Raw genomic sequence first — 16,520 nt, forward strand, 5'->3', positions numbered from 1 at the left:
CAACTATGGTGCAATAAGAAAACCAACATCACAAAAGCTATCTCGCCCATAATGCCATGAGGCCTAAACTAAATCACAATATGCGTACGAAGAATCATGTAACCCTCACAACCCTCTATAGTATAAGAGAGAAACATATAACATAAAACAAGGTGCGAATGACATCCATTCCACCCGATGATATACATATGGTAACAACTGCGCAAGAACAAACAGGTCTGATCCGATACAGAATACACTTCTCATTAGGCTCAAAATAATCCCCAAACCAAATTCCGATCTTACTCAAACATGTAATAAACCTTCCAAAAGTCTATAACAACCTTTCCATAACACCTACCATCAATCATCCAATCCTCTACATTTCTTCTAAACTCGCAATCAAGGAATAGTCTGCCAACAAGAATATTCAGTCTCTGAGCCTCATGAATACCAGAATTTTCATACCCAATCTCAACACCGTTACTCAAATAGCTAACACGTAATTCATACTCTATCATCTCACGGAGAAACGCCCATAAGTCAAAACACAATGTACCTGCCAACATGAAAACTCTACTTCGATGGGAACACATAGTGCTAGCTAAACCTTAAACACCCAAAATCGTTCGTGACATCAAGAACTCATATCCTTCCCTCCGAAACTATCTGCAACCTTGCACAAGCAACTTTCCAAACCCACACGATGCATCGCCTCTAACATCCTAACTCGCAATACTTACGAAAATCTCAAAGTCAACTTTGAACCTTACGCAAATTGAACACTTCATCAACCAAGAATCTTTCATTTATCTCAATCCAGGAGAACACCACCACATGTAATATAGCTTCTATACCTGTAGAAAATATCAACTCCGACCATGGTCATAACGATGATAAATTCTACGAAACTCAGTAACACATAATTGATCAATCAGAACCAGTCGCCTCCAACTCAATCAAGTTACGCAGACCGCCAACCCGAAAGTGACTCAATCCGATATGATCGCCCTGAGGGAACTTCTTGGGAACCCGAAGCCATTTCTTGCACCACCCTAACATTGACTTGTAGTCCTTTCTTGTCACAAACCCCAGTTCGCCCTTCGTAAACCATCGTGACGACACCTAGTCTCTACGACTAGGTAAGCCTAATTGCGGAAGAAAAACCAAAATTTGCGGAAGTAAACAATTTAAAACAGAAATAAAGCAGTAACAATGTTTAAATGTTCCGCTCGGCATACACCATGTTTAACTCTCAATACCAAACATAAATCCAAGACCCAAAAACCCATGAATCACAAGCTAAGATCAATACTACATAGCTCTAACTCCGGAGTGTCTCATAAGAACAGAAAAGTACAGAAGGGCTAAATACTAAAAGCAGTGATAGAAAGGGACTTCTCGGTATACGGACGTGGCAGATGTAACTCGAAGTCTCTAGAGCAGTCACCTCCTCAAAGATGATAGGCTTGAGTAGCAGTACCTGGATCTGCACATGAAAAATATGCGCAGAAGAGGCATGAGTACACCACAGAGGTACTTAGTAAGTGCCAAGCCTAACCTCGGTTGGGTAGTGACGAGGAAGGTCAGGGCCCTACTGAGATTAAATAATTATAAAGATGACAGGATAAGATAAGCAGTACAGTTGAGAATCTACAGTATGAATCTACACAGGATAATAAGAGTACAATAACGAAAACAGAGATGAAGACAACCTACAAGGAAGTAACCGGGGATCTCTCAGTATCTCGAGGATCTCTTAGTACCCTCAATATATGCCAGGGATCTCTTGGTATCCCGAGGATCTCTTAGTACCCTCAATATATGCTAGGGATCTCTTGGTATCCAGAGGATCTCTCAGTATCCTCAATATATGCTAGGGATCTCTTGGTATCCCGAGGATCTCTCGGTATCCTCAATATATGCTAGGGATCTCTTGGTATCCCGAGGATCACTTGGTATCCTCAATATGTGCTAGGGATCTCTTGGTATCCCGAGGATCTCTTGGTATCCCGAGGATCTCTTGGTATCCTCAATATACGTGCCAGGGATCTCTTGGTATCCCGCACCTCAGTTAATCCTATCTAAGTAAATAGTTAATCCTATCCTAACATGCTTCACGTAATGCAATTAAGGCAGTTTAAGCAAATAAGCAATTAAGTCAACTAAACATGCTTTTCTAAACTAGCAACAGGCTAAATTCACAAGTAGAATAAAACAGGAAAAAAAAGAACTCAATTGAAATACTTAAAGAAAAACCGGATTTTCAACAATTAGCTCAAGTACGCGCTCGTCACCTCATGTACAAGGCATTTCAATTATCAAATATATCATATCCTAAGGGAAAGGTCCCCCACACAAGGTTAGACAAGCCACTTACCTCGAACCGGCTCAAAATCAACCCAACACCACGTCTTTGCCATGAGTACTCGACTCCAAATTGCCCAAATCTATTCAATTCAATTTCATAGTGTAAATAACACTTCAAGTAACTAATTCTAAAATTAAATTCTAAGCTAATATGCAAAATTATGTAAAATGACCAAAACGGCCCTCAGACCCACGCCTTGGAAGAGGGTGAAATTTACATTTTCAGAAACCTCGTGCTCTCACGAGTCTAACCATATAAGAATCTCTCCAATCAAAACTCAATAATTTGGCCTATGAAGTTTCCAATTTTCCCAAATTTTCCACGAATATTCGAAATTTAAAGGCTAGATTTAAGTTAGGAATCATGGAAATTGGTCAAAGTTAGGTAGAGATCACTTACCCAAGTTACCCAGGTGCAAAACTCTTCAAAAATCGCCCCTCCCGAGCTCTCAAATTCGAATGTGGAAATAGGCTTAAACCCTCGAATTGGGATTTTAAGAAATCTGCCCAGGTATTTTGTACATCGCGATCGCAAAAGGGGACTCGCGATCGCGAAGAGTAAAATTTGATGGCTCCTAAACTGGGCTACGCGAACGCGAGATGGGTCACGCGATCGCGAAGAAGGGAAAATGGGCGGGCTTTCGCATTCGCGAACAAGGCCATGCGAATGCGAAGGGAAAAGACCACTGAGCCACCGGCTCATATTTCTACTATGCGAACACGAAAGAGGTAATGCGAACGCGAAAGAGAAAGGGACACGCTTCCGCAATCGCGAGCCAAGTCATGCGATCGTGAAGAACAAATTAGACCCCCTCTCAAAATACACTACGCGAACGCGGAGGGAAGGCCGCGAATGCAATGAAGGAAACCAGATACCAGACTTTTTTGCAATTCCACAAGTTCCAAAATGACTAGTTGAGCATCCAAAACACACCCGGCCCCCCCGGGACCTCAACCAAACCTGCCAACCAATCCTAAAACATCATTCAAACTTGTTTCAACCTTTGGAACACTCAAAACAACATAAAAAAACACCTATTTTTCATCGGATTCAAGCTTAAAAATTCCAAAAACTCTAAAAACACATTTTCAATCAAAAAGTCTACCAAACCTCAACTGAATGACCTGAAATTTTGTAGACACATCACAAATGACATGACGGAACTACTCTAACTCTTGGAAATCCATTCCGACCCTCGGATCAAAATCTCACTATCGAACCGGAAACTTAAAAAATTTAACTTCCAGCATTTCAAGCCTAAATTAGCTACGGACCTCCAAAACACACTCCGAACACGCTCATAACCCCGAAATCATCCAACGGAGCTAACAAAACCATCGAATTTCCATTCTGAGGCCGTCTTCACACTGTTCCGACTATGATCAACTTTCCAACACTTAAGCTCTCATTTAGGGACTAAGTGTCCCAAAACTCTCCGAAACTTAAAACCGAACATCCCGACAATCAAAATAGTGGAAATAGACTCAGGGAAAGTAGTTAATAGGGGATCAGGGCGTTAAATCTTAAGACGACCGGCCGAGTTGTCACATTTCTTGACAAGGAAATACCGCGGATCCGATTACCATTCGCTACCGTTTTCAAGCCCACCCGTGCTTTCCTAGCATATGCCCATTTAAAGAATAACCTAGAAATCTTTCAGTTCAGAAACTGACACGACCCATAATCCTACAATCCAATCGTCATCAGCAAACTCCACCACTTAGTTTGAAGCCATAGAACACCTCATCAGAAACCCAAAGTACCATATCTTCACAGCATGCCCCAATACTGCACGACTATTTAGCTGAATACTTCAAAACTCATGAAATGCCGATCATAGAATACCCCGAAGACTCTGCCAAACACTCGCCAATCATTGCAACAGTAAAAAAACTACCCCAAATGCTTTGGAATAATGACATATGCACTCCACCAAATGGAAACCTCATACGAGACACACGATCCAAACTCATCATGCAGGAGATGACCCATCGGTTTTTACTGATGCCTTGCCATGAACCCACCTTAATCACAATAGCCTGGCCACCTGCCAATCTTCCAAAATCTGTGCTTACCAACCAGACATATGCACCCGCCTCGTACCACAAATGAACAACAAAAAGATTTTAACACTACATCCGCTTCTGAGGCTAGACAACACATCGCGATGATAATCAAGCATCCACAGCCCATCATAATCCATCTGCAACATCACTGATCATCGACACATAGTGAATATTAAGCGCACAACTTCACATATGAGCGATCAGGAAGAGTCAAAGTCGTAGGTTTCAAGCTAAAACAAGGCCCCACGATTAGGAAAGAAGAAAGGGAATTTTTTTCCTAAATGCCCTGTAGCCTACCGAAGATAGGTATGGATGTAATCATACCGATCCGCAGGACTCTACTAGACACTTGCTCATGACTCGTAGAACCTACAAACCTAGTGCTTTAATACCACCTTGTCACGACCCAAAAATCACAAGTCGTGATGGCACCTAACTCAACCCGCTAGGTAAGCCAACTAACATAAAAAAACAATCCAGCTGAGGTTATAAGAGAAAAGAGAGTAGATAACTAAGCATTTATGAATTAATCAAGACCAGTTAGTATGAATCACGAGCTTCTAATATTTGGAATTTCAAAACTGATACAAATAAATACACGTTCTGTTTGAAGGTTACATGAATAGATTAACAATAATCTAAACTACCAAGGACAAGTGGAAGCTATCACCAAAAGCACGAACATCTTTCGAATCAACACCCGACTTCACCAGTAGCTCCGCTCCAAAATCTCCACAGAACATGCAAAAGTGCAGTATCAGTACAACCGACTCCATGTACTGGTAAGTATTTTGTCTAACCTCATCGATGTAGTGATGAGGCTTTTAGTTGAAAGATGCTTATTGTTATAACTTGTACATTAGACTAATAGTATAGGCAATTTCAAACATAACAGATAATAGTACCGTATACAACTCTACGAGATAGTCAACAATTACTAGTAGGAATCACAATAGAAGAGTTACAATCTTTCCTGGTATGAGAAGTATATCCAATATATCAAGTCAAATGGCACGGTAACACCCTTCGTGCTTCTATCTTATCCTCACTATATATAAATAATTTTATGTGACAAATCAATTAGCATGGCAACACCCTTCGTGCGTTCAAATCATCCTTCCCAAATGTACATACAGCAGAACCAACCAGATGACAAAAACACCATAACATGAATTACAAAGTAGGAAATACGCAAGTAACAACAATGGACGAGGATATACATGTGGCAAACAGTAAAAGACTAGACGGAAAGCACGTGAGTAATAACAATCAATAGGAAAACAAAGAGTACCAACTTCAATTAACTAGCATAGTGGAGGCCTAAGTACAAATATAACAAACAAAAAGGAAGCACAAGATCTTTACAAGTTAACAAGTAAGGGCATAAATGACTAGCATGGTGGAATGCTTACACTAAGGTGCAACAAAATAGATACAACATGAGTATAATTATAAAAGCAGGAAATATGCATGGTATTTGCAAGTTAAGCAAGTAGAAGGTATGAGCAACACAACAACAATTGAGATGGAGATCATGACAGAATAATGGCAGTAAATCACATCAGATCCATAATTATGACAATAACAGTTCAAGGTAAAGACAAGAACATATACACGAAAGACTGATATCAAACATAATGCATGTCCATCATCCTCGTCTGCATGGAAACACCCATCGTGCCATGACCTCACGATAACGTACAAGAATAACGATATAAATAAAATGGCACGACATCACCCTTCGTTCTTTAACTCTCAAATGATATGACACGACATCACCCATCGTGCTTATACTCTCAATAATGTGGCACAGTATCACCCTTCGTGCTTTTACTCTCAATAATACAATACGACATCACCCTTCGTGCTTTTACTCTCAATGATGTGGCACAGTATCACCCTTCGTGCTTTACACTCTCCCTCACATGATAAGGTATAAACAATGTCATGACATCACCCTTCGTGCTTTACACTCTTTCTTACCAAGCATATGAGTATCAATGACAAATAAGGTAGGAAGCACAAATAACATCAAGGAGAGTGTTTTAATAGATATTTCAAACAAATCCCAACCACATCTTTCCAAATCAATAATGATTCAACAACCCTCGAGAACCGCATTATTCAAATACTTCCACAATTCTCACAATGGTTCACAACACAAGCAAAGAGTCTAGTATCTCATGAATATGGGCTGTAGTAATGTAATAATGATTTTGCATAGAGATGACTGAATTAGAAACATCAATGTATTCTCAGAATTCTACCAAATTTGATCAAGTTATATTGGGCTAATTCTCGATTACTATCATTTTATACTACGTTATTAACATCGGTAAATCAAGTGAAACATGAAGCAAGGAATTTACATAATCCTACAAGACACAATTATAGCACAATCTACCCCGAGCATGGTTAACCCCGACGCATACATATATGCTCGTCACCTCATATATGTATCACCTCCGCATGTAGCAAACAATGACAAATAGGAGAAAAAATTCCCTCAACAAAAGTAGGCCAAATACTTACCTCAAACAAGCCAATAACAATACCGAGAAAGCCAAGTGATGCTCTAAAAATGCCATCACGCGCGTAGTGACTTTCGAACGGCTCAATACTGGCCAAAAACAACTCAAATACATCAAATAAAGCCCAAGGTAACAATTCCAAATGATAAAGATCGAATCCTAAATCAAATCCCAAATCTGGCCAAAAATCACAATCGGGCCCACACCTCGGAACCCGACAAAACTCACAAAATTTGATAACCCATTCAATGGTAAAAATAGCCTAAAAGTTTTTCCAATTCCGAGCTCCCCAACTCAAAATATGTTAAATGAATAGAACTCTCATTTTAACACTGTTCTACCTCTTTTCTTGTGCCAAATGATCTCGAAACTCATTTTTGATGCTTCCAATGAATTCCTTGTAAAATTCTAGTCAAGTTAGGCTCTTGAATTACTCTATTTGACCTTATATTGAAGGAGAAATGTTGGTTTCAATATTTGAAACTAGTGCAGATTTTAAAAAACGAAATTAGTGGCAATTTCGTAATTAATCTTACAAAATGTGGCAACCCAATTCTTAGTAAAATGATCATAAACTTCTCATACGATGATTTGTTTTTATATGACTCCGTAATTATGATACGGATCTAATAATTCAATAAAAACAGAAATTGGAGCTCATTTACTTAATGTAGTACCATTTATGTTTGAAGAAACAACATCGAAACATAAAAAAAAACGAGCGCAACACAACCCAAACCTATTCGAAACTTATCTGAGCCCCTCGGTACCACGTCCAAACAAACCAACAAGTCTCATAATATAACACGGACTTACTCGAGGCTTCAAAACACACATAACAACATCAAAACAACGAATCACACCTCAATCCAAAAATCAATGAACTTGAAACTTCAAACTTCCACAACTGATGCTGAAACCCATCAAATCACGTCCGATTGACCTCAGATTTTGCACACAGGTCACATTTGACATTACGAGCTTGCTCCAACTTCCAAAATTGAAATCTGACCCTGATATCAAAGAGTCCACTCCCAGTCAAACTTTTCAAAAATCCAACTTTCGTCATTTCAAGACTAATTCAACTATAGACCTCCAAATTATAATCCGGACATGCTCCTAAATCAAAAATCACCCAACGGAGCTAATGGAACTGACGAAACTCCATTCCAAGGTCAAATGCTAAAAAGTCAAACACGATCAATTCTTCCAACTTAGAACTTAAATCTTGAAGTTCATTCTTCCAAATTGATTTCGAATAACTTGAAAATCAATACCGATAATTTACGCAAGTCATAATAAATCATACGGAGATACTTGAACCCTCAAGATACCGAGCAAAGTGCAGATTCTCAAAATGACCAGTCGGGTCGTTACACTTAATTACAGTGTAACTATCTTGTTAGCTTGCCAATCAAAAATGGTTTGCTCTTCCAAATATGTTCTTGTATTTGTTATTTATTACTTTATATACTAAAGTATGTTTCCAATAAATCAAGATACTTTCAAACCCCTTTTAGTAATATATAACTCCTTAACCTAACTTTTTGTGGGTGAAGTATGTACCATAAGTTTTTTGCCCCTACTTTATTTCTCTTTTGCTTAGGTTCCTATATTTAATTTGTTAAATATATTAAACTTTGAGCCCATCAAAAATGCTTGAAAAGTTATAAATGAAGATGAATAATTATGCACAAAGATAAATCTAAAATGCTAATAACAATAACCTTAAAGAACTCATTTGATATTGGGAGAGAACTTTGCCGATCAAACTTTTTAGTAATTCTAAAATTCTAATTGAATTCTCTCCGATATTATTTTTAATAGAAAAATTATTTTGAAAATAAAACTTTAGGTTTACTCTTTTTAAATTAATAGATTAGAATCTTGAAATAAAATGACAAAATATTTAAATTTTATTCAATTTACTTAATTATGCAGGGATAGAACAAAGAAAAAGGGAGATGTTCTTAGCAAGTGATCAACTTATAATCTCAATTAATTAAACATGGTTGACGGTCACATATTATTGAAACAAAGATATATATATTAAATAATTTAATTTTTCAGAAATTATATAATCCTTAATTGATTGGGTAGTGGAATTTTCTTTTAAGAATAAATCATTAATGAGTTAATGACAAACTAAGTTAATTCTTGGACTTTGTTTTAATGAATTTGGGTCTTTCTGAATTTCATCTAAACCCAGACTTTGATCACCATATTTTTTAGCATAAACTATGGTCATATGAAATTATGAGTAGTTAATCAATATATACCAAAATAATCTATTAAAATATCTTCTTTATTTCTACATCTAATTACAAATTATATACTCACAAATTTATAAAATATTTAAATATCTTCTTTCATCTATGATTATTGTCCATTTGGAATTATTTTTCATTTTTTAAATTATGTTGCTAAATATCAAGTAATTATCTTTGTCCCTTTGATATCTGCTTATTCCTTAGCATACTTGCTTTCTTGTAAATATTTCTTTTAATAAATTATCTAATGATATGATCAGAAAACATAAATAAAGAATGACAAATGGTTAAGAAGCGATGATCTTTAAAAAGTTGTGCTTAAAAAAGTAATACAAATTATTATTATTATGGACTTTATTGCCTTGATTTTGGGCCCGGGCTTAGCACGGTCTTTGCAAGACTACACACTCTCTCTCTCTCATACACACACACACACTCTCTCTCTCTCTCTCACACACACACACACACACACATATATATATATATATTGGTTGACACGTTCACCGTCTTCGATAAGTAATGAGTACACATGCTATTTTGTCATTTTTCACTGTTTCTACCTGAACCTTGTACCTCCCTGCGATACTGACTGATGAGCAAAATTAATATATTGCTCGTTAGTTAAAAATAGTATAATTTATGTATTGTATATATATAAAGATTGTATAAAATAGTGCCTAGTAGTTTATAGTTTTAAACCATTAAAAATAAATAAACCTTTGATTTGAGATGTTTATTAAATACAACTAACAAACTAAAATTATGACTAAGTAAAATTGACCACAGAAAACTAGAGAGTTGAGCTAAAGACAAGTTGTTATTAATATGATAAATAAGCATCGCGACAAGATAGGTGTAAGGTAGTTATTCGAGATCTATCTCTGTTAAATTCACTTTTAATATTGTAATGATTCTCACGAATTCACTAGATGATTAGATTAATCTTAAGGTCATATCCTTCTCTCGAATTAATCTAATTAAACTTTACGGGGTAAACTAATGTAAGGCACAATAATATATGCAAGTAGTAATATTAATGGATTAGTCTCTCGGAGAATGTCTCTTGAATATTCTCATATCTTGGTTAAATCAATAATTCAAGAAGCTCTTTCGATTAGTTAAGAGAATCACTAAATTAAACTAAATAAAATAATTCAAAGATATTCATCAAACTATTCCTCTTCAATTAAATAAATTGATGAATTATTTGTGAGTTATTCAAAAATAACAAATTCACGCAATTAGACATGAGTTAAAGCCACAAATTGTAACGACCCGATCGATCATTTCCTTTTCTAGATTTCTTTTCCCCTAATTAAGACTCCCCATTTATACTTTTACTATTTTATGACTTGCGGGGATGGTTGATTTAGGTTTGAAAGGGTTCAGGTTGAAATCGGAGTACTTGGTTCCTTAATAGTGGCCTAAGATGACCAAGTTTGACTTGAGTCAATATTTTGAGTAAACGACCTAGAAATCGGAATTTGATGGTTCCAATAGGTTCTCATAATGATTTTAAACTTGAGTGTATGTTCGTATCGATTTTCGGGTGATCCGAGAGCATTTCAGTGCCTAAGATTGAAAGTTGGCGCATTGAAGGTTTTCTAGTTCTTTGAATTTGGTTTGAAATTAGCTTTGATGTTATCGAGGTCCATTTGGGATTTCAAGCCTGGGAATAGGTCCGTATGGTGATTTATGACTTTTGTGTAAAATTTGGCATCATTTCGAGTTGTTTAAGTATGATTCGATGCGTTCGGAGCTAGTTGAAGAAATTTAAAATTCATAAGCTGATCAATTTGGTTTTGGGGTGCGATTCTTAGTTTCGATGTTATTTTACTTATTCGGAGGGTTCTAGCAAGTCCGTATTATATTTATGGACTTGTTGGTGCAGTTGGACGGGGTCCCGGGTGGCTTGGGTGGGTTTTGGCCCACCTGGAGTTACGTTCAAATTTCTGCCAACTATTGTTTTGGTTTCCTTATTCGCGAATGCAGAGGTGCCCGTCATGACCCTTCGATTTGGTTCATGACACAAGTGCGCTACCATAACTCAAATCAAGCAATTACATCACGAAAGTAGTAATTATTAGTTTCAATCAGGAGATTAGCCTCTATATAACCTCAAACATGGTTCAAATAGCTCACGGAGGGGTACAAACATAAGAAGCATAACAACCTGAAGCGTAGCAATCAATTCAAGGCATATCATAGCCTAAGCCCTACCCTGAGCATGTATAATAATCCAATGCACGCACATGGGCTCAACCCCTCACATGTGCGCCACCCATAGAACGTAGCTATCACTAATAACTCAGGTAACTTGTATCTCAACCAAGTTTAGGTAAAGATACTTATCTCAAGTAAGCCAAATCAATACTCTAAGATTCCCTTCCCGCATGAATCAATCGTCGGACCGATCAAATCTATCCAAAATAACTTTATATCATCAATAAAAACCATAAAAAATAACCCAAATAATAAAGCTATAATCTTGAAGCAATTATGCAAAGTCAACCTCGAGCCCACACCTCAAAATGCAACAATACTCACAAATCCTGAACACCTATTCTGAACGAGTCTAAATGTACTTGATTCATCCAAATCCAACTTCAAATCACCCATCAAATTTTTACTCTCCAAAACCATAGTAAAAAACCTCAAAATTTGTCACAACCTAATTCCCACTTTCGGCTGTGATGGCGCCCAATGTAGCTATTAGGCAATCCAACAGTGGACTATCCATTTAATTATTTATTTTATTAATTCTAAAATCACAGCTTTTATTAAATAAGGATATTAATGCATAGAAAATTATGGATATATAATGTAACGATCCGACCAGTAGTTTTATGAATTCAGCCCCGTTTCTCCCATTTCTGCTTCTTTATGTCTTGTTTAGCTGTATTATGTGGTATCATATTGGTTGGATCGGGTTCGGAGTAGTTTTGGAGAGGTATGCGACACTTAGTCTCTTTTGAGTAAGTTTAAGTTGGAAATGTCAACCAGATGTTGACTTATGTGAAAAAGGTCTCGGATGTTTAATTCTGATGGTTTGTATAGCTTCTTTAGGTGATTTAGGATTTAGGAGCATGATAAGAATGTATTTTGGAGGTCCGTGGAAGATTTAGGCTTGAATTGGCGAAATTGGAAATTTGACATTTTTCGGTCGGCAGTGAAAAGTTTGATATCGAGGTCGGAATGGAATTTCAAAAATTGGAGTGGGTCCGTTGTGTCATTTGTGATGTGTGTGCAAAATTTCAGGTCATTCAGATGAGGTTTGATAGGTTTTTGCATCATTTGCGGAATTTGGAAGTTTGGAAATCATTAGGCTTGAATCCGATGGTGATTTGATGTTTTGATGTTATTTTGAGTGTTCCGAAGGTTGGAACAAGTTTGAGTGAAGTTATGTGATGTGTTGGCATGTTTGGTTGAGGTCCCAAGGGCTTCGGGTGAGTTTCAGGTGGTTAACGAATCAATTTGGACTTTGGAAAGATAGTCGATTTCTGGTATTTTTGTTGAAGAGAAATCCTTCTTCGCGCTCGCGAGAGAGTTCTCGTATTCGCGAAGGGATGTTGAGTGAGGCAGGTGAGTTGTTCCTCGCGTTCGCGATGTAGGTCCCGCATTCACGAAGGTTCAGGAGAGTAAGGCTACGCGTTCGTGACTTGGGCATCGTGTTCGCGTGGAGTCAAGCTGTGAGGTCTTTGCATTCGCGAGTGGGCCCTCGCATTCGCAAAGAAGGGAATCTTGGTCTGACTTAGTTTGTGCTTCACAAACTCGAGGCTTTGACCGCGTTCGTGAAGAAGGGAGCACCTGGGCAGAATGTATATAAAGCCATCTTCGCGATTTTTAACCCATTTCTCACCATTTTTGAGTGACTTTGAAGCTTTTTGAGTGGGATTGAAGAGGGATTCGAAGGGAAACACTTGGAGGTAAGATTTTTAAACTCAATACTCAATTCTGTGGTGATTTCTATCTAATTAGCATGAAATTAGTGGGATTTAAAGGCAAAAATTGGGGAATTAGGGCTTGGAATTGGAGAGTTTAAATTGGGGATTTGAAGGGCCATTTGAGATCCGATTTTGTTTTTCTTGGTATGTGTGGACTCATGGGAGGATGAGAATTCTTGTAATGTGATTTTTATCAAATTCCGAGATGTGGACCCGGGGGTCGGGTTTGGCCAATTTCGGGATTTTTGAGTTAATATTATAATTGTTGTATGTGTTTCATTCCTTTAGCATATATTAATGGTTATATACTGATTTTGATTAGATTCGGGGAATTTGGAGGCCAAATAAAGAGGAAAGGGCATCGCGGGCTAGAGTTTGGCTTGATTTGAGGTAAGTAACGCTTCCAAACTTGGTTCTAAGGGTTTGAAACCCCGAACTATGTGTTCTATGATTACTATTGGGGTGACGCAAATGCCAAGCGACAGGTATGCGGGCGTGCACCGTGAGAATTGTGGCCTGGATCATTTCATGGCACCGCTTAGTAACTCTTTCTTGTTGATATATGTGTTTCTATCATGTGATGAAGTAAATGTGCCGTGAAAACATGCTAGATATCCTGTTAGGGCTTCACGCCAATACTGTTGAGACCCGAGAGGTCGTTCCTTGTTGTCATATCATTTGCTTCATTGATATTTGGTACTTAGTCCTGTTCATGCATTTTTATACCATGCCTCAGTCTCGATTATTGTTATTTGGTATATCATATCATTGTTCGGGCTAGTATTATGACATGGTTATGTTGATGATTATGATAGCGCTTGGGCTGTAGGAGCCCCTGCGGAGTCTGTAACACACCCATAGTGAGCACAGTTGATGGTATTGAGGGATGGATCTTTCCTGGACATGGATCTTCTCCATAGGGATGGAATGGCCTTCCTCGGTACTGGATGATTGCGGTATCACACACACACACACACACACACACACACACACACATATATATATATTCTGAGATGGATCTTCCCTGGGCTGGATGGCCATATACAATACCGAGTGGTTGAGAACTTGTGAATGGAGGTACACGGAACATTGATCATGCTATCTGTGCATTGGTACATAGAGATTTCCTGAGCTTTATACTCCGTACTGTTCAGACTGCATTTATTTACTGTTGAATTTTTGCTTGAACTGCAAGCATGTCTACTTTCTGTACAGTTTAATGGTATTACTAGTTGAGGTTTGGTTCATCAGTACCTGTCAGTCCATAGTTTGGACTTTTTACTTACTGAGTTGGTGTACTCATGTTACCCCCGCACCTTGTGTGCAGATCCATGTATATTAGTCCACAGTAGCGGTTGCTGATCATTTCAGTTGTGGAGTTTTCTTGGAGATAGCGAGGTAGCTACCTGACGATCGCAGTCTCGCCTTCTCCTTCCTTATCTTCCTCTTAGTGTATTTGTTGGCTATTCTCAGACTATGTTAGTCTTGTTTATTTCGAACATTTGTAGTATTTTTCTCATGACTTAGTGACACCCAAGGTCAGGCTTGTATTTTCCGCTTTGTTTTGACTTTTACTTTATATCTTTTATCGGATTTTAGTTGGAAACATGGTTTTACTTAAGTTTTAATATGTATTATTTGGAAACCAGTTGGCTGGCCTAGTTTCACGATAATCATCATCACGACCGAGTCGATTTTTGGGTTGTGACATGTTGGTATCAGAGCCTAGGTTACAAGGTCTCACGAGTCATGAGCAAGTTTAGTAGAGTCTCGCGGATCGGTACAGAGACGTCTGTATTTATCCTCGGGAGGCTGCAGAACCTTTAGAAAAAATTTCACATTTTTGAAATCTTGTCGTGCGAATTTGTTGATTCTGGTACTAAACTTATGTTATTCTATTATCTCACAGATGGTGAGGACACGTGCTACTGGTCAGGACGGACGACCACTAGTACCACTAGTTGGGGCCACTAGAGGCTGAGGTCGCGGTCGAGGCCATGGTAGGTGTTACGACCCAAACTGATGGGCCACGATGGGTGCCCGAGTCCTACCTATCAAACCCCCTAAGCATGCGTCTAAGATATAAACTTGAATAATATCTACTGAATTATGAGAATAATATACATGAAGGAAACCTGCCCAAAAAGGCATACATACATATACGTGCTACATACGTAGGGTGAGACGACAAGGCTGCGACTATGTACCTCAAAACTGGAAGCCGGTAAGGCCACATACTATCCAACTAGACATACTGTCTACAGACCTCTAATAGAAATATAACTGTACAAAGACGAGACTGAGCCACATCATACCCATATATATATACAAACATATCGTACCAAAATCAAAAGTAGCTCCAGATCAAGTGGAGCACGCCAACTCTCGCTGATTAAGGATCCTAAGAAGGGTGATTGTCAGCTTGCCTACCTGAATATGCAGGCATGAAACGCAGGCCCCGTGAAATAGGGCATCAGTACGAAAAATGTACTGAGTATGTAAGACATGAAAATCAGTACGTAAAAGACATAGATGAAACATGGAATAAAGAAATCCATCTGTAAATCTGAATAACTTTGTAAATTCTGAAACATTTATAATGTCCTGCACGTGCATATAAATGTCGTGTCATGCATAGGTATGGGTGTACATAATATCATCAAGCCACTGAGGGCATTCCATCATATCGTCTCGGCCACTGTGGGCAACATCATCAATATATACCAACTGATCAGGTGGTGGAGCGTATATAACGCCGTAACCTTTTTCCCATATCCCATATACATACATACATACATATATATACATATATATATAATGCCATCTGGTCATGGGTCAATGTACATATATAAATGAATGAAATGCATGAACAATGTGTAATAATCTCAATATTCCTTCTGGATAAACTTTTTCAACTGCGTATTATTTTGAGACCCATGAACAGAAGATATAACAATATGTCACATGGGGAATCAAGAACAAAGAGACCCCTAGTATTTCTATGAATAAAGTCATTTATAAAAATTGTGCGTTTGCTCGTTTCTTCTGTATAACTTGGACCATGCCAAAAATAAAGAAGGGATGGTCTTAACATACCCGGAGTAGGAAAAATTATGTATAATATTCTTTGTGAAGATTGCACCGTACTCTTTTGTAACCGCAAAATTTTGATGGAATTATGCTTCTGTTCCTTGAAGTATTTTGAACGAAATGAAGCTTCTATTTCTTCGAAATATTTGGAATAAAATGAAGCTTCTCTTTCCTTGAAGTAATTTGAATGAATTAGGCTTTTGTTCCTTGAAGCCTTTGAACTAGGAAAAATGGAGGAGTATGTCTCTTGGTTTGGATTTTCACGTTTT

This window comes from Nicotiana sylvestris, chromosome 6 (genome assembly GCF_000393655.2).
Source record: "Nicotiana sylvestris chromosome 6, ASM39365v2, whole genome shotgun sequence".
Classification (NCBI taxonomy): domain Eukaryota; kingdom Viridiplantae; phylum Streptophyta; class Magnoliopsida; order Solanales; family Solanaceae; genus Nicotiana; species Nicotiana sylvestris.